Genomic DNA, 24,400 nt, shown 5'->3' with positions numbered 1-24,400 from the left:
TTTTCTGATATAAAACTCAAAAAAAATTGTTTGGCAAAAAAAAAATTCAAAAAAAAATAAAATCGTTAATAGTAAATTCATAAATCTGCGTTTAATTGAGAAAATAAGCTTCATTCGTGATCATTTGCATATTTGACTGAAAATCGACTTTTTGGAATAAAACTCAAAAAACATAAAATCGGTAATAACTTCGTAAATATGCGTTAAATTGAGAATATAAACTCGATTTGTGATCACTCGTATATTTGACCAAAACTCGATTTTTTAAATAAAAACTCAAAAAACATAAGATCGTTAATAACTTCGAAAATATGAGTTTAATTGAAAAATAAGCTTCATTCGTGATTATTCGTATATTTGACTGAAAATCGATTTTTTGGTCTAAAAACTCAAAAAAAAACATATAATCGTTAATAACTTTGTAAATATGCGTTCAATTGAGAAAATAAGCTCGATTTGGGATCACTCATTAATTTAACCAAAAATCGATTTTTTTGGCATAAAAACTGAAAAAAAAAACATAAAAACGTTAATAACTTGGTAAATATGCGTTTAATTGAAAAAATAAGCTTTATTCGTGATCATTCGTATATTTGACCAAAAATCGATTTTTTTTAATAAAAACATAAAATCTTTAATAAGTTCGTAAATCTGCGTTTAATTGAGAAAGTAAGCTTCATTCGTGATCATTCGTAAATTTAACTGAAAATTGGCTTTTGGTATAAAAACTCATAAAAACATAAAATCGTTAATAACTTTTTAAATATGCGTTCAATTAAGAAAATAAACTCAATTTGTGATTACTCATTAATTTAACCAAAAATCGATTTTTTGGCATAAAAACTCAAAAAACAAAAATCGATTTTTTTTTTGGAATAAAAACTCAAAAAAACTCGTTAATAACTTCGTAAATATTTGTTTAATTGAGAAAATAAGCTTCATTCGTGATCATTCGTAAATTTGACTGAAAATCGACTTTCACTCATATATTAAACCAAAAATCAAATTTTTGGCATAAAAACTCAAAAAACATTATAATATTTAGTAGTATTTGTATTGCCAAATATTATTGAATGCAAAATATTACTTAAATTAATCAAAAAGAAAAAAAATAATAATCAAAAAAAAAATCATTATAAAAAATTTGCAAATCGAAAAAAACTCGTATTGTCGGCATGCGATCTTTCTCAATCAATTTGTGTGTATAGTAAACACTGTATATGTTGATTCAAGTATTTTTTATGACCAGGATATTTGTCCATAACAATGAATATGAATTTATGAATAAATGCAAATAATATAACATATGCCTGTTCCTATTTTTGTTTTCTTTTTTACTTGCGACTCCATGTATTTTCTTTCACCCAAATTATTGTTTTTGTAAATAACATTTTGTATGTGAATTCATATTTGAATTTCAACAAATTCATATGCCTTCAATTCATTTTATTATTTTTATTTATTTTTTTTTTTAATTTTTTCTGCTTTTGATTTTTGTTTTTTGAACATTTCATTTCGATTCTTTTTTCATATTTCTTTTCCTGTTCAAATAATATTTTAACATGATTTCGTATGCATACAAAGTACACCCAGACAGATAGATAGAATGAAAGACAATCAGCTACACATGGACACAACAACAACGGGAACGAGAAGAACTAAAACCATTTAAAATGTCACAATGCCATATGGATGACACGACTATAACGAATAAAGAATCTATATAAACTAGTATATAAAAACTATATACATATGTATGCATATATGTAAACCATATGGTATAAAAAATCACCAAATAAAAGTTGTTATGAACAAAAACAGGAAGTTACAAAAAAAAAACTTAGAAAAAAAATGTATATACTATTGATTCAATATCAGTTTTTGTATACTATTATTGTAGCTGATATTGGGAAAATATATTATTAATATGCTAATATGAACTATAAAAGATGCCAAATGTAAACAATTCAATGATGTTTAAGAAAATTGTACAAGTTTTGAATTGCACAGTTTAAGAAACAAAAATTAGACGAACATTTAGCAATAAGATCAAATTATATCAATAAATTTAAGACCATATTCATTAGACAACAGTCTGATTATTTGAATTTTATTTGGAATACTTAGTCCTTTGTCAAGAACTTGTTAATAGTCTAGTCTATAGTCTAGTCTATAGTCTAGTCTAAAGTCTAGTCTATAGTCTAGTCTATAGTCTAGTCTATAGTCTAATCTATAGTCTAGTCTATAATCTAGTCTATAGTCTAGTCTATAGTCTAGTCTATAGTCTAATCTATATTCTATAGCCTAGTCTATAGCCTACAGCCTAGTCTATAGTCTAGTCTATAGTCTAGTCTATAGTCTAGTCTATAGTCTAGTCTATAGTCTAGTCTATAGTCTAGTCTATAGTCTAGTCTATAGTCTAGTCTATAGTCTAGTATATAGTCTAGTCTATAGTCTAGTCTATAGTCTAGTCTATAGTCTATAGTTTAGTCAATAGTCTAGTCTATAGTCTAGTCTATAGTCTAGTCTATAGTCTAGTCAATAGTGTAGTCTATAGTCTAGTCAATAGTCTAGTCTATAGTCTAGTCAATAGTCTAGTCTATAGTCTAGACTATAGTCTAGACTATAGACTGTCAAATCAAAATTTTTCTTAAAGAGAAGCATTTTAATATTAAAATTTTTTTTCTTTATTTACACATATATGAACTCTAACAAAATATATGCCACCATATAAAAAAAAAAAAAAAAAACAAAACACTCTCACTTATTTTAATGTGAGCATTAAAATTGTATAAATTTGAATTTTATATTTAGTATTTATGATCTTATATTATGTCTTCTTCTTCCGGTATATTAAAACTAATCACATACAAATACTATTAAATTCGCACCATAACACACATATATGTATAATAAAAAATAACAATACACAAAGTACTTTCACTGCTTTTTGAAAAGTTTCGCAACAAGCAAATATCTCTACATTAATTTCTGTTCATATTTGTACTCTGGAATATAGATGAAGGTAATAATCCAAATAATAAACTTTTGGCAATAAGAAGAAATGAAATGGAAATAAAAAACAAAGAAACCCCTTTTTTCTAACATCGAAAATAAACAAGAAATTTAAACAACAAACTTATATGCAAAATAATGTAACTCATACATTATTTAACTATAACAGTTGTTTGTGGTAGTAAAATATTTGTGTGAATATTAGTTTATTTGTTAGTTTGTGTTCTGTAGTAGTAAAAGTGGTAACAACTCATAACATGACATATTAGCATCATTTATTGTTCAAGGGTAATAAACGATATTTGCTGTTTAAAAACTGAAACTAGAAGAGGAAATATAAGGAAAACAAAGTTTCTTGTAGTGGTAGTGGAAGGTTTGAGGTTTTGGGTTAAAAGAAAATTTAACATCATATTATGGTGACATATAACCGTTAAAATAAAACAAACAAAAAATGTTTTAACAAATATTAGTGTTATTACGCATATTTATTTGTAAGATTATATGTTTTTATAACAAAGTAGTAAAAAGTGAACACACACACATACAAACTCGCTTATTCTTTCATATAAAATGTTGAAAGGATGCTTCAAAATTTATTATACATACTTAAAAGTATAAAACACAAAAAATATGAGATTTTAACGCAAACATGTCATTGTCATGATGCTAGAGTGAAAAAAAGGAAAACTCATATATATACAGTCAAAAACCGTTTCAAACCATGGTAACGGGTTATATGGTTTTCACAATGATATCTCTACAGCCACTAAAATTGGATCACTAGTTAACATTATACCAGAAACAAAAAAGGAGATAAATGCGATTTATATGAATAACACAGTTTACAAAAATAGAGGAGAATGTTGCATTATTATAGACAACAATTCTCTGAGAAATGTTTATCTAATTTAGAAAAAAAACTTTTCTCTGAAAAACTTTTTCGTGGAGAAAATTTTACAGAATATTTCTTTTCGAAAACATCATCTTGTGAACTTTGCACAGAGAAAATATTTCTATTTTAAACTAATTCTCTTAGAAAAAGATTAAAAAATTAAAAAAAAAAATTATCATATTCTCGACAACTTTTCTTTGGGAAACGATTATCTATTCCAAACCTTTTTCTCCGAGAAAATATTATGAAAAAAAGATCACTATATTATAGTAACTTTTCTCTGAGAAAACATCATTTATTTTAGAAATTTTTTTCAGATGAATGATCTTCTATACTCTGAAGGTATACAATTAATTCTTAAACACAGAGAAAAAAAGTAAAAAAAAGATAATTTCTACAAGATAATTACACACTTTTCTATGGAAGAAGATTATATATGTTCCGAAAGTAGATCATCTATTCTACAGAACTTTTATCTGAAAAAAAGATAATTATATTCTATATAATAATAGACAATATATCAAGGAACTTTATCTTTGGGAGAAGATCAACTATTCGTTTTTAGAATTATTGTATTTCAACAATAGTTTTTTGACCCACACTGTTAAATTGTTTTACACAATAATTTTCCTTATAATCATCATAATTTTTTTACAAACATAAACTATGAATGAAATCAGCTACTACTCTGCTTTTGGAACCCTTAACATTAATACCAATCTATATAACATATTTCAAACCCCACTCCCACTCTTAACAACAAAACAAAAAAACTCATACAAATCTTCTTAACCAGTTGAAGAGTTATTAGTATAGTTGTAGCTGTTGCTGCTACACTTCTGCTGCTATAATATTTTAGTTGCCACCAGTTTTTCACACACAACACACACAAACACACACAAAACAACAAAAACAAAGTGTTAGTAGCATCTGTTGTATGAATACGGATTTAACAAATACCGGAGAGTCTTGCAAAACAAAGATGTATTTGTTGTGGAAATCCTTTGTGACATGTCCTTAAGTTTGAATATTTGTCACAAGTGCTAGTTTGGTTGCATGCCACTCATGCAAATGAAACGCACAAATATACACACACATACATATACAGTTTTAGAGACAAACTTACACATAAAAAATATATATGAAAAAAGTCATATCATTTTTGGTTTTTATTGTTCAACACAATTCAGTTTAACAATCCATAAATTCATCAGTGTGTACTTCCGTATGGTTGAACAAAAATGAGAGAATATAAAGAAAATGTTAACCTCAAACTCAAACCCAAATTTAACTTTCAAGTTAAACTATCTTGTATTCATCATCATACATTCATTTTTGTCACTTAGACATATGATTTTAGTTTATTTTTATTTTTTAGTAACGAGGGTAGAATATACTGGAATTCTGGAAATTTTCTGGAATATAATAAATTTATAATACTTATATCTTCTCTATTCTTAATGAAACGACATCAAGATCAAGAGATAAGAAGTTGTACAGAAAAGACGATGTTTAGCTCAAAGAAAGGAACATTTATTTTATATATATATCAAGTTTTCTCAGAGAAAAAATGCGTGTAAAATAGATCGAGTTTTTTAAGTTCAAAATTATATAATTTGACCGAATGGATCGATAATAGATCACATTTTCTGGAGAAAAATTGAATAAAATAGATCACGTTTTTTTCAAGAAAGAGTTATTTAAATTTTCTCAGTGAAAAGTTGTCAAAATAAAGTTTATCTAAATTTTTTCTATAAGAGATAAAATTGATCAAGGAAAAAAATATTCAGATTAGATCAAGTTTCTTTGTACAAAAGAGAAGGAATTCACAATTTTTCAGATAATTTTTTTTAGAAAACATCACGTTTTCTCTGAAAAATTATGTCTAGAATAGTTTAGGTATTATCAGATAAGTTGTTTCTTATAGAAATATAGTTTATATAGAATCATATTTCCTTCGAGAAAACTTGTCTGTAATCGATCACTCAAAGAAAAAGTGTCGTAATTGGAAAAGTTTTTGCATTGCAAAGTTATCTTGAATAATTTACTCCTTCTCAGAGAAAAATTCGCCAGAATCGATCACAATTTCCCAGAGAAAATTTTTCATGAAAAGATCACGTTTTCTCAAAAAAAAGTTATTTAGGAAAAAGTTTTTAAGATCAACATTATTTAGAATAGATATAGATCAAGTTTCCTGGGAGAAAAAGTTTTTCAATAAAAAGACAAAAAGATCACGACTTTCGTAGAAATTTTTCTCGAAGAAAAATAGAATAGATTAGGTGTTTTTAGTTAAGTTGTTTATTAGAAAAAAGTTGTTTAAAGGAAAAACTACCTGGAAGTTTTCCAAAAACGATCACAATTTCTCAAAGAAAATGTCTTTAGAAAAGATAAAGTTGTTTTAAATTATGTTGCTTTAAAGAATTTTTCTTTTACATAATGTTTGTAAGGTAGACATAATAGTGTATCAATGTGGTTTTCTTAGAGAAAAAAGGAAGCTTTCTCAGAAAAATATTATCTGAAATATGAAAATTTCTCCGAGAAATATTGTTTGGAATATCGGATGTTTTTCAGTGAAAAGTTATCATCAAACATGATCTAGAATTCGTCATGTTTTCTGAGGTCAAAATCTTTCAGAAAAATTAAAGTTTCCTCACAGCAAAATGGTCTGCTACAGATCACGTTTTCTTAGATAAAATTTGCCTGGAATAAAATACGTTTTCATATAGAAAAGTTCACAATAATTTTCTGATATGTTTCCATAATTTACTATTATTTTTTAACAACCCTATTTTTTCCTCTTATTAAAAGCAAATTCATTTAAAATATTGTTGTACTTAAAATTATCGTAATGTTTAAAATGTAAAGACATCACAGATTACAATCCAATTCGAACAAGCAGAATATCAACTGCTTAAACTATATCCAGAGATTAAGGGTGTTAAAGTTGTTATCATACATATATGAACATAAAATTTAAATTTTCATCTATTTGATTTTTATCCAAAAAATATATAAAATATTTACACACATATCCTAATCTATGAACATCCTTAATTCTGGTTCCTTTCTCATTTATTTTAATAAATATTGTTTTCATTGTTGTATATCTGTTTGTTTATGTCTATATGAGAAAAAAAAGTAATAAATGAGCAAAATACGAAAAATAAAAGGAAAAGAATCATTTTCATTTTAGCATTTTCTTACGATTCATAAAATATAAATAAATATGAATAATATTTGCTTCCTTTAGCGAATTGAATATTTATTACAAGAATTTTCGTGTTTGTTTCTAAAAGAAGCGGCGTGTGTCTGCATTAGGGTGGTAGATGTTTTTAAAAGTTAAAAATATAAAGTAAAACAATTTGCCTTAGCAGGTCCCCGTTATACATAAGGTTTTTACTTATATAAAGGACTTGAAACAACTCTCTTTTTTTCTAAAGCAATCTTTCTCAATACAAAAACTTATCTTATTGAAATCAGAACCCCAGTAATATTTGTTTCATTACCAACATTCAAGCATGTCTGCCTGCCTGTTTGTCCGTCCGTCCATCCGTCTGTCTATCTTTACTACTTGTAACATCACAGCAACAAACAACATAAAAAATAGTGTTTGTTGTAGCGTGAACAGCAGTTGTATTTTATTGTTTTTCCTTCTATTGTTTACATTTGTTGTTTGTACATACAAACATATTTGTAAGCACTCTCATACAGATACACGTTCTAACAACATTTTACAAATCCAAATATGAATTTATAATTTATTATCTTGTGTATATGAATGTATGGCCTTATTAATAATATTATTAATTATTTATTTCATTCTTACATTCATTCTATTGTTTAACGTTAAATTGCTCGTATGTTTAACAGTAAATAACGTAAAACAAATTTAAATTTAAATGGGGTTGTATTTATAGTGTTGGATGTCTGAAATGGAAATGAAATTGTCTAGTCAAATCTTCCTCGTAATATATTTAAAGCAATTTGTCATTAGCCCATATAATCATATGAAGGACATGTGTCTTTGGAATGAAATTTTGTCTTTTGTAAATATCATGAATTACTTTAGTAATCAAATTTGACAGGTACCAGCTGTTTTAATAATGAGTAATTTTTTTTTAATTCAATGGTCATTTACTTTACATTTCTGGAGGAAATTATAACTTGATAAAAGCGTTATAAAGGATTTTAATGCATTTTAAATAAATTTCGTTAAGTTCTAGTTTAGTTTAAGTTCAGTTCTATCTGAATTCTACTTCAGTTCTAGTTAAGTTATAGTTCTAGCTTGTTCAGTTCTAGTTCTGCTCTAGTTCAGTTCTAGTTCAGTTCTAGTACAGTTCTAGTTCTAGTTCAGTTCTAGTTCTACTTCAGTTCTAGTTCTAGTTCAGTTCTAGTTCAGTTCTAGTTCAGTTCTAGTTCAGTTCTAGTTCAGTTCTAGTTCAGTTCTAGTTCAGTTCTAGTTCAGTTCTAGTTCAGTTCTAGTTCAGTTCTAGTTCAGTTCTAGTTCAGTTCTAGTTCAGTTCTAGTTCAGTTCTAGTTCAGTTCTAGTTCAGTTCTAGTTCAGTTCTAGTTCAGTTCTAGTTCAGTTCAAGTTCAGATCAGTTCTAGTTTAGATCTAGTACAGTCTACATAAATTACATTTCAGCAGGATATTAATTTAAATTAATTATTTAATTTTTTTCCAATGTTGTTTATGTGGTTATTTCTCAAAGAGCTTTTTAGATTTTTAATTTATTATATACATATATATATTTATATTTCTACCTTCATTTCAATACATTCATTAGTTTTGAAATATTTTTTTAACATCTTTTATATCCTTCTCTGAAAAAGCATTTCAATTTAACCGCATTTTATTTAAAATAATAATCTCTCCTTTGATTTCCCCTTTCTGTGCATAGTTTATATTTCAAATACTTAATAACTAAAAACAAATATAATTGAACAGCACACAAATGTACATTTGCTTTACTTCTATAAAATATAAAGCAATATTATTTTATTTAAACAAAAAAATTCAATAGAGACACACACATATTTAAAATCAATAAATTTAAATTGACCCATATTTGTTCTTAAGATTTTTATGAAACTCTCCTTGAAAATATATTTTATACTTCATTTTGTCTCAATTGCAGGCTGGGGAAGCTGTTCGTTGGTTATTGCATTTTATCCGTAATGATGAATGAATGGTATGTATCCTTTGAAAACGATTTTTACATGTTGATCTTTTTGTTTTATTACATTTAAAAAATTATCGCTCAGTTACTACAAGACTGGCATAATTCAGAAAAAGTCGTTGGAAAATTGGTATAAATGTTTTATGACATTTTATTTAATTTGTATGCAATGTTATATTCAACTTTTAACAAATTCAGGAATTTGGAAAGTTTGACTAGATTCAGATAGTAATAGTTAACTGTATTAGACAATTACATATTCTGTACAAATCAGTTAAAAAGGCAGACTTTTGGATTATGTCCGATTTTTAATAATTGAGTAGATTGTGAGTGAATATATTCAATGTATACAATAAATGTTTTTTATGGAATTTATGACTTGTGTATATACATATGCAACTATGCAATTTAAAGAATTGTTAATTGTTGAATTAAAATATTTTATAGAATATACTTTCGACCGATTTCGCCCCTTTTCGTGTTAACTTTTTTTATTAAATGTATTTTCACATTTATAAAATACTTTTATTGCTTCGCTAGAACTGAACTAGAACTGAACTAGAACTGAACTAGAACTGAACTAGAACTGAACTAGAACTGAACTAGAACTGAACTAGAACTGAACTAGAACTGAACTAGAACTGAACTAGAACTGAACTAGAACTGAACTAGAACTGAACTAGAACTGAACTAGAACTGAACTAGAACTGAACTAGAACTGAACTAGAACTGAACTAGAACTGAACTAGAACTGAACTAGAACTGAACTAGAACTAGCACTCTATATACCTGCTTGCGTGTACTATACTATGTACTAAACGTCCATACCACATATAGTTGCTTTCTTTAAAAAATGTAACTCAAAATTAAATATACTTTTTAATTAAGTTGATCAAAATGTTTTTCTAATCTTGTTCTTAAAAATACTAATTTATTATCAACATCTTAAATTGCTTGTATTTATTTTAAACATTATTTTTCATATTTTACACAAGAAAATTACATTGTCATTTAATATTTACAAAATATTTTAAGTTACTTAAAAATATTTTTGCATAAAATAATTAAAATTATCTCAATTATTTAAAAAACACTCATAAATAATTTACATATTTCTAGAAAAAAGTGTCAATTTAACAAAATATCGAAAAAAGAATATGTATGACTTGACATGTTTTTAAAAACAAAAAAAATATATATTTAAGGACATTGATATTGATATATGGAGACATGTTAACACCTGCATGAACACAGCCATACACACACACACACTTAGGTATAAAAGAGCAACATGATTAAATATAATTTATAAATATGTAAATTTATTATTATTGAATACTATTAACACCTCAATCAAAGTAAAGTGTTCATGTGTAAATATTTCTTTTTTTTCTGTTTTGCAATATTGTTTTGAAAAATCCTTATAAAGTGGTAATAAATTTACACATACATAAATGATATAAAATATACATATATATGTGTGAGTTGGTTTAGTAATGTATGTTTGAGTCTGTTAAAAAAGGAATTTCAAAATAATGATGCCATTTATTATTTAAAGATAATGGAAAATGCTCGTACATCAAATATTTGTTATAAAAAAATACTTTATGGAAAATTTCTATAAAATGTTTTTGTTTTAAACAAAAAAATACAAAATTTAAATGAATTTTTTACATTGTCAAAAATATTGCTTATAGTTACAGACATACTACGTACATTAGGCTGACCCGGCTTGTATGTAGTAAATATTTAGTATTAATTTATATATGTTCCTTTCTTTAGAACGACCTGATTCAGAGAATAAAGGTAATTTTTGAAGACTTTTCCATTTTTTTTTAATGTTTCATGGAAATCACAAATCCCAACGGACCTTAATATATAAAATATTTTATTTAAGGACAAAAAATTGGAATTGTATCTCAGAATGAATTAAATTTTAATTTTAGAACAGAAACATTATACATTTCTAATTTGGGGCCACCCTTATGTACATATATGTGTTGAGTGTGTGTGTATATGTATTTAACCTGTGACTTAGACTAACTAAAGTTTGTAGAAATATATATTTTTTTAAGATTTAGATTGTTTATATAAATTGTATGCCCTTGTATTTTTGCTTTTTTCTATTCAAATTGTTTACTTTTGTAACTGTCAAGTTTTTTGATGTTTTAAAGTGTTTACGTTTAAAAAGTAATTATGGTTATAAATACATATGGAAAAGTTTTCAATAACTAACTAACTAAGTAACTAAAAACATTATTGTATTAATAGAGGCCCATATTTAACCTTGGGTCTCATATAGACACTCATACCTTTAGTTTTGTGAGAAGTTTGTCATTCCGTTTGTAGTTTTAGAATTTCATTTCTCAGCAATAAAAAGTATATATTCTGAATCCTTATAGATAACGGAATCAGTTAAGCCATGTCAGTATGTGCATTAGTCAGTTTTCTGAACACCCCAGATATCTTCGTAAAACAACATAATTCTTACAAATTTTTAACATACTCATATGTTTAGCTATACATTATTTCTGTTTATTATTAAAATAACCCAGCAAAAAAAAAGAACTTCCAAAGAAGCGAAAAATAAGTAGAATTTACTCCATGTATGTTCTGAAAAAGACCTGAAGTAATTATGATTTTAACATAGGTTTGTAGTAGAAGGGATGTTTTTTTTATTTAATTCTAAGTTCACAACATCTGAAATCATGCTCAGGAAGTAATTTTTATTGTAGTATCATAGAAGACAACTAATATGACTTAAATAATATTAACATAAATTAAATTAAAAAACATTGGATTCTATTCACTTCTTTGAATGTCAATAAAGATCACTTCCACAGAAGGTAAAGAATTTCACTTAGTGCTACTTTTAAAGTGTTGATAAATGTTATTCATTTGGAAGTACTTCGTTTTTTTTTTTTTTTGATATTATTACATATAACTAAATTATTTAAAAAACAAGTAAGAAGTTAGAGTCGGGTGATGCTGACCATATAATACCCTACACCTGTATACGAATAAAATGTGATTCAGTTTTCATAATAAGCAATTAAGATGAATATACAGAAGCCATTAATTGTTTAATAAAACTGTGGATATTTAAGTAAAATTTTGATTGGGGTTTTTAGAGGGGTCAAAAGAGGAATTCTGATTATAAAGTTCATCAGGGTCAACAAGACTAGAACTTGGTTTTGCAGCTTTTTGTCGAGATACGAGTATATTAAACATAATTATTAACTTAAAAATCCTATTTGGCGGGTTCAGTTCTATGGGGCCTAAGTGAAATAATGTACCGATTATTTTCAATAGGTTTTGTCTACAGTACCAAATTTCATCGAATTATCTCCAAAATTGCGACCTGTAGATTGATTACAATGTTTATAAGCCCAATTCTGGGGTACAGTTGTATGGGGCTAGGTGAAATAATAGATCGATCTTAATCATTTTCAATAGGGTTCGGCCATGGGACAATAGAAGATCATGTACCAAATTTCAATCAATTAACTTCAAAATTGCGGCCTGTAGTTTGATTACAAAGTTTACATGGACGGACGGACAGACAGACGGACATAGCTAAATCGACTCAGAAAATGATTCTAAGCCGATTGGTATACTTTAAGGTGGGTGTATGACCAATATTATTGTGCGTTACAAACATCAGCACAAGCCCAATATACCCTACCCACTAAAGAGGTATAGGGTATAACAAACACACACATATAAACAAACATATACATACATTAGTGTACTTAAATTCATATAAAAAGAGTTAAACAAACAATATGTTTGAATTAAATTACCAATATAATTATGACTCTATTAGTTTTCTACACTTAATTTTATTTATACACAAATACAGAAAAAAAAGAAAATTAATCTATTTATGCAATTATAATGCTATTTTAAATATTATTAAATACAATATTTATTTATGAAAACTCTAAATCATATTAACAGACAATAGTTAAAAAAACATACAAACAAAACGACGACAACAACAATAATAACAGCAACTAGAAATAAATTAAAATTAATACAAAATGGTTAGACAAATGAACTAAAACATTTTAATGGCAATTTATGAGCACTTTACAACATTTATTGTAGGGAGAAGAAGATGATAAAAATACACAAAATAAAAACATATACAAAAATCTCATTATAATTTATATTAATTAATCCAATTATTATAATTACACAATTGTTCACACACACATACAAAATAGCACAACAACAACACAAATTTATTATAAACATAATGTTCAATAATACAAAATTGTTTAATAGATTTGCATTGAATAAATTAAAAAAAGAAAGGGAAATACAAATTTTATAATTTTTTTGCAAAATAAATATTAAACAAATTATGGGCAAATTATACTAAACCAACTAATTTAATTTACAATATTAGTTTTTTTTTTTGTACTTTTTTTTACAAATACTCTTTGTCGAAACCTTAGAGATTTTAATAAATTGATAAATACTTCTGTTTTACAAACCACATAAAAACAAACCAAAACGACTTCGAAGACCACTTAAATTAAACGCCATAAAAATTCTTTACTGACATTTTGTTAGAATGCCAAAAGAATGGAGAAAAAAAGCCAAAAGACATTTATACCATAAAATCATTAAGATAATTTTACCTTAAACCACTCATTTTGCAAGGAAACTTCGTAGCAAACAAGTTTGTTTTTTTTAGAAAAGTATTTATTGACAGTAAGAAAAGCTGTTTAAGTTTCTGGATGAAAGAATTTTTATTCCTTTTCTTGTTGTTGGTGTCGTTGTCATATACTGTCTGTAATCGAAAATTGTTATGAAAACATTACAATTAAATTCTGATTACTTAAGGACTTTGTCATAGTTGTGTTTATTGGTACTGGTGTTGTAGTACGATTTTTTGTTATTATTGTTGTTGTTTTGTATAATGAAAATTTATATTTACATTTACAATGTCCAATAGTGTGTTTGAAAGGGGTGCCAATGATATAAAAATCGTACAAATATTTTGTAATATGATATTTTTGTGGTCTTCTTTAGATTGGTGATTAGTGCTCTAGCCTGGAAGACTGCAGGTGTGAGTTCGATTCTCTCCTGATGCATTTCAAACTAACTAACTAATATGCTACTTTAAGAACTGTAACCGATTTTAAGTTTTTTCACGTAATGTTGGATTTAGATTAGACTATAGACTAGACTATAGACTAGACTATAGACTAGACTATAGACTAGACTATAGACTAGACTATAGACTAGACTATAGACTAGACTATAGACTAGACTATAGACTAGACTATAGACTAGACTATAGACTAGACTATAGACTAGACTATAGACTAGACTATAGACTAGACTATAGACTAGACTATAGACTAGACTATAGACTAGACTATAGACTAGACTATAGACTAGACTATAGACTAGACTATAGACTAGACTATAGACTAGACTATAGACTAGACTATAGACTAGACTATACACTATAATACGTTAAGCTCGTTTGATTTTAGCAGCAATTTTAAGGGTTTGCATAAGGAACTAGTTAATATGGAGTATACGTATGAGTAATCAGTGAGAACTCATACGTATAGTTATTCGTTAAATGGCGACGGAATGCATAAAAAACAAATTATATGAAAGCGTGGCCAAAAAATGTTAATAAGATATCTTTTAGTTTATAAACACCGGCCTGCTCTAGTGTTTTTTATTAGAGCGATATGAACACAGTCAGTCAAAATAATAATCGTATTGTAGTAGAGGTTGTTTTGAGAATTGTTTGTAATGGTAATGTCAGAAAGTTTAGTAGTATGCCTAACTCGATGATTACTATATGCTTAAAGTCCCCTTGATCCCAAATACTACGCAACTCTGGCAATTTAGCATACACCATCATACAAACAGTCATATCAGGTCATAAACAAAATGACATTGTTTTTGTATTCAAAACAAAAGGCGAGATATATAAAAGCGGTAACGGAGACACCGGCAGATAGAGAATTTAATACTCGTTACAACACACGATTGAATAGAAACATATCGACTATTTTGGCCATTTGCCGTTTCTCTATAAATATAGAAAACGTTTGTTATCGTTCTAGTTATTGCTGTTGTTAAAGTTGTTATACTTGTTGTTGCTGTTGTTTTTAGTGTTATTTAGAATGACATACAATAAAATAGATGCTTGAAGAGATGACGATTATTTAAGTTTTAATGAAGTTTACAAATAGTTTTTTGTTTTGTTTTTGGTTCGACAACATTTTACTACGTTGTCTATGTGAAGGTTTATGTAGGTATGTACGTTTTGTCATTTAATGAAAATGTGTCATTTTGCCATAGAAATAATATTGCAAAAAAGAGCGATACTAACTAACTTAAACGTAAAATAACATGACAAATATAAGATGTTACACTTCAAGAAAAAGTTGGTTGCTAAAAATATGAAGGAGTTTTTCGTTACTTCATAGGAATGGAATTTGATTGCACTTCTACAAAAAAAAATTTAAAAATAGTAGGTACACAAACAAAACACAATTTTAAAAGTACTTTTATTTTTAATTTTTAAGTACATTTGATTACATTAAAATATAATTAATATTACAGATTCTTTAAAAAAATTATTTAGTGCCATAGCAAACTTAAAAAGATCAACATCTTCACAAAGTATTTGGGAACAAATTCTTACTGACATTAAATTCATTTTCCTAATTTCTTTAAGTGTACATTTCATAAAATTTGCTGACTAAAGTACTTTTTGCTATTACTTTGATAAGGACCTTAAACCGAAAAGAGTATACCACGTTCACACACACAAATGGTAAATGGGAAGCTGTTGAAAACCACTTCAGAAAATTGTCAACAACATTTTTTCTTTCCTAAGTATTGAATGAGCTCACCGAATAAACGAAAAAAAAATTAAATAAAAAGTACGTAATATAACCAAAGTAATATGTACTGTTTTCCTTGAATAGAAGTATTATTTTAGACTAGGTTTGGGTTTATTATTATGATGGCTCTGTGTATGTTTGTGTAAGTGTTTACAAGTCAATTGTAGGAAAAAAGTTTTGCTCTCTAATGTTGCTGGTTCTTATTATTGTTACAGTCAAGTGGTTAGTTTTAAGAACGATTATATACTTCTTTATTCCTACTTTTCGTTTCCTTCTGGATGTAGTAAAAATTTCCGTTTTTGAAATTTTCGTATGTATAGGTAAGTAGTTTAAGGTGAGAGGGGGTAAGGGTTCAACGAGAAGGCAGCTGTTGGACGTTTGTAACATTTTGGATTAGCACAGTGTTTGTTTTGCTATGAAACTCTTTGTTAAGAAAGGTAAACACCGTAGTGCGGGTACGTAATACGTAGGACGAAAGTTCGATTCCTACTGAAGACCGTCGTCAGCTAACTAAGTAGCTGTATCTATATATCTATCTATCTATCTATCTATCTATCTATCTATCTATCTATCTATCTATCTATCTATCTATCTATCTATCTATCTATCTATCTATCTATCTATCTATCTATCTATCTATCTATCTATCTATCTATCTATCTATCTATCTATCTATCTATCTTTCTATCTATCTATCTATCTATCTATCTATCTATCTATCTATCTATCTATCTATCTATCTATCTATCTATCTATCTATCTATCTATCTAAATTCAGACTAAACCAGATTGAATCATTCGTACTAGTTGATTGAAATAGTTTAATGTATTGTTCATTTTAGATTTATTTTATAGTGAATTTTAATTAAACCCTTAAATACTAAAAAATACATTAGTCCCTTGACAATAAAAATCTACTGTAATTATTTATAACATAGTATTTCTTGTTTTTACAAATCCGCAAAAATATTTCCTCAATTTGTTCAGGTTGTCAAAGGTTTCTTAGGCGAAAAAATTAAAAAAAAAGAATGTAAAAACAACTTCAAACAAAACTGTCAGTGGATTACAATTTTACTGTTGTTGCTGTCTGACAAACAGCCATGGCAGCAGCCGGCTACAGCAATAAAAATGAAAAACAGCCACATTATCAAACAGAGATTACGAAGAGATAACTCCAGAAATAAACAACAGACACCCATGTGAAACCTTACAATACTGCTTAAGAATCTTGTTTTTAAATATTTCCCTTAAACACCTTAATGGAATATTTTAAATATTTTTTTTTCGTTCACAAGAAATACATATTTGTGTTAGGGGAGTGTAGCGATTTCTTGGAAACATTTTCTATAGAAAATCCTCTGTCTTTCTGTTAAGACAGAATATTTTCTGTAGAAAATCCTCGGTCTGTCTGTTAAGACAGAAAATTCTCTATTGAAAATCCTCGGTCTTTTTGTTAAGAAAAGTTTTTATAAAAAACCCATATTTTCTTCAGAAAATCCTGTGTCTTTATATTAAAGCAGATAGATTTAGAAACTGTTTTATAGAAAATCTTAATTATATTGATAAAACAACAAATTCTTGCTAGAAAATGCTAACATCCCTGTATTTTAAAAACAAATTTAATTAAAATAGGTAACCGGTGCGTATGATTAATATTAATTTGGTGATATTTTGAAAAATTGACATATAACTCTGTTGATAAGTTTATAGCAAAAATCTATTTTATTGTTCCCACTACTGTAAAGGGTTTTACGTAAATAATCGTTTTTGAAATCTGTGCAGCAAAAGGAAAAAAAATGTCCTCTCATCCAATGAAAGTTGTCGTACTATGACTGACAATGAATATAAAATATTTGCAGAAGTTAAAATATAATACGAGTAATTAAAAGTAAATTACAGTAAAGTAACTACTTTAATAAATATAAATAAATATTCGATAATAATAATGAAGATAAAATATGTGAAGGAAATGAGCAAGGAAGTAAAAGTGCTAGACTCAAAAAAGGAGGAAATCAACAGGAACTTATATGAAAGTTAAAAAATCTTTTAAGAGGATTTTCTATAGAAAATGTTCTGTCTTAACAGAAAAACAGAGGATTTTCTATAGAAAATGTTCTGTCTTATCAGAAAGACAGAAGATTTTCTATAGAAAATTTTCTGTCTTATCAGAAAGACAGAAGATTTTCTATAGAAAATGTTCTGTCTTATCAGAAAGACAGAAGATTTTCTATAGAAAATTTTCTGTCTTATCAGAAAGACAGAAGATTTTCTATAGAAAATTTTCTGTCTTAATAGAAAGACAGAGGATTTTCTATAGAAAATGTTCTGTCTTATCAGAAAGACAGATGATTTTCTATAGAAAATGTTCTGTCTTATCAGAAAGACAGATGATTTTCTATAGAAAATGTTCTGTCTTATCAGAAAGACAGATGATTTTCTATAGAAAATGTTCTGTCTTATCAGAAAGACAGATGATTTTCTATAGAAAATGTTCTGTCTTATCAGAAAGACAGATGATTTTCTATAGAAAATGTTCTGTCTTATCAGAAAGACAGATGATTTTCTATAGAAATTGTTCTGTCTTAACAGAAAGACTAAAGATTTTCTATACAAAATTTTCTGTCTTTTCACACAGACTAAAGATTTTCTATATCAAATTATTTTCTACAATTTTTTTTCTTTTTTCACTGTACATATTTTGATATACGTGTAGGTATGTCGCTATATTTTTTTTACGCCATTTACTTTGATTTTATAGATGACCTAGAGGCAATCCATACACAGACTTTTGTATTTTTTATTTTCATCCATTATCTCAAATTAAATAAATGCCCTAAGGGTAATTAAATGATTTTAAAATAACAAATAGTATAAAAAGACTTAACGGAAAGTGCATATATCTGCATGATATTTGATTAATTTTTAACATTAAATTCATATATTATATAATAAAGAGTAAATATTAAATATAAAATTTAAAATTTAAAGAAAATATTTTATAACCTTATTATAAATATATTACTTTTTCTAGTTAGTTTCTATATAAATATAATTTTCCTCAAATCATAAAATTTAAAACTTATCTTTTAAATTCACAATTTTAATCTTCATCTCTTCTCATTTTCAAAACGTGCATTTTACCAACTTTTTCTTAAGTTTTCCTCAAGTTCCCGTTTAAAATTTAAATTCATTTATTTCTTAACGCAACCGAAATCAAAACGATTTTAAGCTAAATGAATATTGTTCCAGTAAATCACTGGAAATTCTAATCGTATTAAAATGCAATGAAATATTTCAACAATCTTTCATTTCTCTTCACATTACAAAAACATGAATTGTTATCAATGTACTCATTGAAAAAATAAGAAAATATTACTAAAAGCTATTAGAAAAAAAGGAAATTTCAATTTAAAATATTTTATAAATTCTTTAAAAACGTTTAATCGCCAAATTTCCCTTATTTGCCTTAAACAGCAAGTTAGAAAAAATGGACTTTCATTGGTTCAAGTCAAGTGTTATTAAATGGCATTAAATTATATACTAAAATATATAATTTCGATTTCTTTTTGATTTTTTATGCGTAATTTTGTTGATTCTTTATTTTTTATATTTATATTTTTTTTGCAGAAATTTCTTTTGTTGTAGTCATTTATAATCATTTGCCAAGTCATATGTTTCTGTTCGCTATTGCTGTTTTTTTTTACAATTGTTATTTGGTTTGAATGAATAAAGCTGTGTATTTAATAGATAAACTTATTGCAGATATTTGTCTTTATAAATGATGTGTTTTACATGTATTCTTATGATGTTTTTCTTTTTTTGTCGTTGTCCATGGCTTTGGTCATCATGAGCCGGCATAATTTTTTTGTGTAGTTTTTTTTTAGGCAAACGTTTTTACACGTGTTGACGTTTTTCAAGTAATTTTTCATATAAGGAGAGTTTCCTATGTATACATATGCACGTATTTTTTTTTAGAAGAAAATTTTTCTTCATCTGTCCTAAAAAAATATATTTTAGAAAATTGTCTGTCCGTCTAGTCCGTTAAAGTTAATTTTTTCATAGTAAATTTTCAGACTAATTTTTTGACATTTTCATACAAAAACGATTTTTCACATAAAAAAATTCGGAAAATTTTTCATAAAAAAACTTTAAAAATTTTGTATAAAAATAGACATTTTACGATCTTATTTAAAAAAAACCAAATATTTTCTATATTTATAAAAGTATTCTAAAAATTACTAGGAAAACAGAAATTTTTGTGAAAAATACTTTTTCAAAAAAATTTTTTATATAACAGATTTTTTTTATATAACAGATTTTTAAAAATGTCCTACAAAATGTAAAAATTCCGAAAAACTATATATGTGTATCTGTGGTAAAAAGGTAAAAGTACATATGTTGTGTCAATATTTTAAATTCCAATACAAAAAATATAAAAATTTCAATGTTTAGAAACGTTCCAAACGGATGAACTGATTTTTTATTTGAACTTTTGAAGTGTAGTAGGAACTATAGTTTTTGATGTTAGTTCGATGGTTTTTATGGCTGGAGTTAGGAATGGAGTGGCAAAAGAGATGTGCTAAGATTTGGCAAAACGGAGAGTAGTGCAAGGTCGTCAGTGCAGTTAATTTAATTTATCAGCGATTTTCCTTCATGGTTGAGTGCGTTTGAGTTTACTCTTCTGACACCTGTCCTTCTCCATTGGAGCTGAAATCGTTTATCTGCTGGACACCTTCCATATTAATTAGATACAAAATTTCATACATCTATGAAACTGTTAGAGCTAGTATGCATCTCCAAAAACCGTGGGCTGCTTTTTTACATAAATAGCTGTCCGTCCGACGTCCGTTACAGAAAACAATTTTTATAATTTTTTTCTATAACAATAACAAATATTTGAAAATTTTCTTAATAGAATAAACATTTCTTTTTTGATAAAAAAAGAAACTTTCCAAAGCAAATTTATGAAAAAAGAAAGTTTTCTCAAATTTATAAAAAAGAACATTATCAAAGAAAAAAAATATATAAAAAAATACTTTTCGAAAATTTTCTATCTAAAAAGAAGTCTTCCGAAAATTTGCTATTATAAAAGTACATTTTCAAAAAATTTCTATAAAAGAAAGAAATTCTCTATAGTTAGTTAGTTTGATATACATTAAATACGAAGAAATACATCTAGGCCTCTATTAGTGTCTCAGGTGGGAATCGAACCCACCACCTCCGGTTTACCAGACCAGAACACTAACCACTAACCATAAAAAATTTTGATAAATTTTGCGAAAATTTTTAAAAAAATTTCATAAAAATTGTTATTAAAAATAGAAATTTTTCGTAAAAAGGGAAATAGAGAAATTTTTTGAAAAGTTTTTATAATTTTATATAAAAAACATGCATATCTTGCTAAAGAAAATATGAAAACCAATTTTATGTAGAAAACACTGTCCATTTACTGGAGAGGAATTTTCAATAAAACATTTTAATTTTCTTATGATATCACTAATTTCCTTAAAGTTCATATCACTACGAAATATCCCCTTAAATTTGACCATAAATATGTGTGGCCTACTCCTATTACTCAGTTGTTGTTGCTTTTTTTGTGTTTTCATTGATGATTTTCTTTTTTTCCTATTTAATCAAAATCTTTAGCATATTAAGAGAAGACCTGTAAAATGGGTGAGAGTTTAAATGAATACAAATGCCGGCCCAAGGATTAATGTTAGCAAAAACCACAACACAATACTTTGTCATTCGACCAGAAGGAATATGTCAGATTACATTTTATTTTCTTTTTTTAGTCTTTTATTTAAGTCCTTTTTTTGACTCGATGTATATTGTTGTTGTTTGTTTGATATAGCGAAATGTTTGTTGTTGCTGATGATTCTAATGATGTTGATGATGATTTTGATGTTGTTCTCGGTATTCGTTATTGTTGTTGATGATATAGATGATGGCACTGATGAGCGGTGCTGACGATGATGATTCCATTGATGTTGTTTTTGTTTCTTTTGGTTGGTTTGTTGTGAAACTGTTTTGTTGGGTTAGTGTACTTGACACTGATTCATGACGCATTTGACACTTAGCACCAATCTATTTTCTTCATTTCTTTCCATGATATTTGTATATATTTTACTCTGTGCTTTTCTTTTCGCCTTTTTTTCCTAAATACCACTTGCTGTTTTTTCTACGTATTTTTCTCTTTCATCAATTTTTCTTCTTCCTGTAGAGTTCTGTTCACTCCATATACAAATGCCAGAATGTATGAGTGAGTATGAGTGTGTGTTTTAGTGATGATGCAGATTATTACGGATTAACTTGTCCTATACATTTGTCATTGATGGAAATATGTGTATAGATGAAGGAATGGTTTTAGAAGAGTGGGTTTGAGTGCCTGTTGGAGCCTTTATTATTCAACATCACAATCCTATTACCAGTTAAATCTATCAAACCATTTTCATAATTTAACATACACATGCAAACATTACATACATTTCATATAATCTTAGAATTTTTTTATGTGTATAGATGTGTGTGTTTTTGTTTATATATTTGTATTAATATGGTTTTCTTGTAGGAGTGTGTAATTCTTTCAATATTTTTTTGTCCGTTTGTGAAAAATGATGCCTTAAAATGTCATAAAGGACATGACAATGTGTATAAATATTAAGCTTTAATGATAACCAGTTAGTATCTTTTAGTCATTTCTTTATTATTTTTGTATGAAGTGCTTTTCTTTTCTTCTCCCTTTTGTAATTTTATTGTTATTATTATGAATTTTGTATGATTATGAAAGGAACAAAATAATATGTTAGTTCTTAACAAGAGCTAAATAATCGATTTCTTGTCAAAATATTAAAACATGACTTATTTCGTCAAAAGAAGTTTAAATAAAAGGACCTCGTTTTATAAAAACTCAAATTTTGTCATTCAGTCTTTTCTATAGAAAAACGTCCGCCTGTCTGTTCATACACTAAATTTGCTATAAAAAGGCGTCTGTCTGTGTGTTAAGACAGAAAATTTTCTATATAAAGTCGTCCGTCTGACTGTTTTGAAATTGAATTTTTTACGTAAAGTTGTCTGGGTGTTAAGACATAGAAAATCCTCCGTTTATCTGTTAAGACAAAATCTATACAAATCTTCTGTCACAAAAGAATATTTCCAAGAGAAAATATTGAGTCTTTCTATTAGACAGAGATTTTTCTATTAAAAATTGTCTGACCCTCTCATAAACACAAAATTTTCTGTTGGAATCTTTTAACTGTCTGTTAAGATCAAATGTTTTTTTTCGTTTTTCTGTTAAGACAGAAAATTTTGTATAGAAAATTTTCCTTTTCTTCTATAGAAATATTTCTCTGCTTGTTTTATCTTGTAAAGTAGATTTTATTTTAATGCATAATTGATTTTGTAAACAATTTACATTGACCACACAATTATAATGACACATTATTTAATTCCACTAAATTGTGGCAAAAACATCATATACACAAACTTAATTTTTATTATAAAACAACAATTATAATTAAAAACATTTACAGAAAACAAAAAAATACATAAATGTAAACATCATACCTTCATATTAAAGCCTTCAAATGTATTGATGATGCCTTCATTTATTTATGGCATCAAATATTAATAATTATTTGTTTTAAAAAGTACAATACATTTGCCATTTAGTATATTGCAAAAAAATGTACAATTTAATGACAAAGTTTCTGGTATTTATGTGTAGGTGAGTTTTTATCATAAAACCTTTAATTAATATTGGGTATTTATTTATCTTCATACACATGTAATATTTGTTATTATGACCGCAATTGTATTACAAAACATTTTATGTGTTAAACATTTTGTAAAAATTTGTTAGCAAATTATTAAAAACAATTATAATCTGGGTTATACAAATCATTTTGATGCATTTTTATTTATATAAATTTTGATATGTTAAAAAAAAAACGTGTGTTTGTTTTAGGTTTACATACTTAGTTATTTAATTATGCAAAAAATGCATTGATTGGAGGTTATTTGATGAGATCGGTTAATTTATCTATGGGAAATACTAGAAAAATTCGACTTACTGATCAATCTTTTTCTTTAAACGCTGCCAGATGCAGAAAAAATTTTGATTAGAAAACGATATTCTTCGCATTTGTTTGAAATAGATAAATAGATAGATAGATAGATAGATAGATAGATAGATAGATAGATAGATAGATAGATAGATAGATAGATAGATAGATAGATAGATAGATAGAAAGATAGATAGATAGATAGATAGATAGATAGATAGATAGATAGATAGATAGATAGATAGATAGATAGATAGATAGATAGATAGATAGATAGATAGATAGATAGATAGATAGATAGATAGAAAGATAGATAGATAGATAGATAGATAGATAGATAGATAGATAGATAGAAAGATAGAA

At 26.7% G+C, this 24,400-nt stretch overlaps 1 long non-coding RNA gene across 1 annotated transcript in view; it reads left to right on the top strand.

Annotated features, from left to right (window-relative positions):
* Positions 1-9,042: 9,042 nt before the first annotated feature.
* LOC111680573 overlaps positions 9,043-24,400 on the top strand; it is a 119,481-nt gene continuing 104,123 nt past the window's right edge. The window contains exon 1 of the long non-coding RNA XR_006940402.1: positions 9,043-9,099. This is a non-coding gene — a long non-coding RNA (uncharacterized LOC111680573). The remainder of the gene's footprint in view (positions 9,100-24,400) is intronic.

Source organism: Lucilia cuprina, chromosome 3 (assembly GCF_022045245.1).
Source record: "Lucilia cuprina isolate Lc7/37 chromosome 3, ASM2204524v1, whole genome shotgun sequence".
NCBI classification, from domain to species: Eukaryota; Metazoa; Arthropoda; class Insecta; order Diptera; family Calliphoridae; genus Lucilia; species Lucilia cuprina.
Note: the sequence above shows the minus strand (reverse complement) of the source record. Positions and strands in the feature narration are given on the sequence as shown.